Here is a 2,500-nt window from a genome sequence, read left to right as displayed (position 1 = left end):
CATGGCCTTATTTATTTTATTTTATTTATTTATTTATTTATCTATTATTATTTTTTTTAGACTAGGCTCCAATCATAAAAACATACTACGCGACTCTGGTCCGTAGAGAGTTACTAAGGAATGAAGGAGACTGCAAGAGACCCTAAGGCCTACACTAGGCAGTTCCATGTCCATGACCACCGATCATCCCCATCCATTTTTTTTTCTTCAAAGATAGTTTCAGCGCTTTGTTTACTAAGTTTATTCCATTCGTTGACTACCCCAATAGTAAACTAGTTCTTGCCTATTTCTTAACTCTAACTTTATCAGGGGTGGTAAGGGAGTTGGGAGATAGGGTTGATGAAAGAGTATTATCATGGTTTGGACACATGGAAAGAATGGGTGAAGAAAGACTAGTAAAAGAAGTATGGAAGGCAGAGGTGGAGGGAGTGAACATGAGGGGGCGACCAAGGATGAGATGGATGGATGGGGTGATGGATGATGATGTGATGTATGGGCGGGGGGGGGGGGGATGGAGGGTGAGGTCGTATGCGTGAGAAAATTTGACGCAGCCCGAAGGGATTTCTCCCCGTCTTCTCCTTTTCTGCATAGGGGAACGGAGAGGGGGGTCGCCCTTTTTGGCAACCTCCCTGGTAAGGGGGAAAAAGCCTTGGTATATATATATGTACTAACAAATATGATAAAATAAATGGAAAAAAATAAAAATCAAATGAAAAAAATAGACTAAATTTAAACAAGAGAAAATGAAACTATTATAGAACAAAAATTACTTTAAATCTCTACTATCCCTCTTTTACTACTACTACTACTATCCTCATCTCCTTGACCAAGACCTCTTCGGTGGAATGTTGTCCACCAGGGATAGAGGCGCTGGTTATTGCTATAAATAGAAATCCTCTCCGCCACGACAACCTGAGTGGGAAATGCCTTCCTGAGGCTTCGAGCTCGGGGCGTCCAGGACTTCGGTAAAGGAACTTCCTCCCGACTCAAAAACCGTTAACGGTCATTAACGGTCACGCGTCGGTGATGTGTCTCCTGCGCAGTATATCACAAAAACGTACGCTCGCGCGCGCGCGCGCGCACACACACACACACCAACTCGGTGGCGCAGTTGGTAGAACGATGAACTACTAGCATGGTGGTGCGCGTAGTGCTTGGTTCGAATCCTGCCCAGGGCCGAAATTAATTTCGGTACAGCTGCGCTTCGGGTCGTTACTCTGACTCTCGTGGGCGGGGAGTTGGGGGTGTGTGTGTGTGAAAGGTCATAGCATTACCCATAGATCGGACCTACGAGCTCTGAGCTCTCTTCCAGGAGGGAAATAGCTGTCGATCACGAGTCGAACACGTGATCCAAAAGACCAAGACCAAGTGAATACACACACACACACACACACACACACACAGCATTACCCATAGATCGGTCATATACGAACTCTGAGCTCTCTTCCGGGAGGGAAATAGCTGTCGATCACGAGTCCAATACGTGATCCAAAGACCATGGCGAATCACACACACTTGCGCGCGCGCGCACACACATACAGCATTACCCATAGATCGGTCATATACGAGCTCTGAGCTCTCTTTCGGGAGGGAAATAGCTGTCGATCACGAGTCCAACACGTGATCCAAAGACCAAGTGAATACACATACACACACACGCACACGCACACACATAGCATTACCCATAGATCGGTCATATACGAGCTCTGAGCTTTCTTTCAGGAAGAAATAGCTGTCATTCACGAATCCATCACGTGATCCAAAGACCATGGTGAATCACACACACACACACACACACACACACACACACACACACACACACACACACACACACACACACACCAGGGTTCGACGGCGCAGTGGTTGCGTTCGCAACTGCTAACCCAGCTGCTCGAGTTCGAATCCCACCCAGGGCTGAAATAATTTCAGTATCGCTGCGCTGCGAGCCGTTACTCCAACTCTCGTGGGTGGGGATTTTTGTGTGTGTGTCATACATGAACTCTGAGCTCTCATCCGGGAGGGTAGTAGCTGTCGATCACGAGTCTAGCACGTGGTCCAAGACCATGGTGAATCACACACACACACGCACGCACGCACGTACATGCCAAATATATTAGAAACACTGATTTTCTCATATTAAAAAACATCGTCCGAATATTGGAATTCTTGCGAATATTAGAGATTCCCAATAGGGAGAGAGAATCATAGGTTTACTAATTACGTCATCAGTAATGACGTTAACGAGGTAATGAGGACAATTGGTGACAAATAATTGGTCCAGTGACGTCACTGAAGGACGCGGCCAGTCGACAAGACGTCATCACCGACGCCATCTGTTGACTGAACGACAAATTACTACGTTGGCGTTGGGGGTTGGAAAGTTTGTATTTACTGTTTATTTTGATCTGGCGGAAAGGATTCTCCTTTTTTTTTTATGAAATGACCTCCATCCTTGTGGAACTGTGTGGTGAAAGCAGTCAGGATATGTCTCCCAAAGACA

This window comes from Oratosquilla oratoria, chromosome 8 (assembly GCF_046742065.1).
Source record: "Oratosquilla oratoria isolate Oo_2021 chromosome 8, ASM4674206v1, whole genome shotgun sequence".
Classification (NCBI taxonomy): domain Eukaryota; kingdom Metazoa; phylum Arthropoda; class Malacostraca; order Stomatopoda; family Squillidae; genus Oratosquilla; species Oratosquilla oratoria.
Note: the sequence above shows the minus strand (reverse complement) of the source record.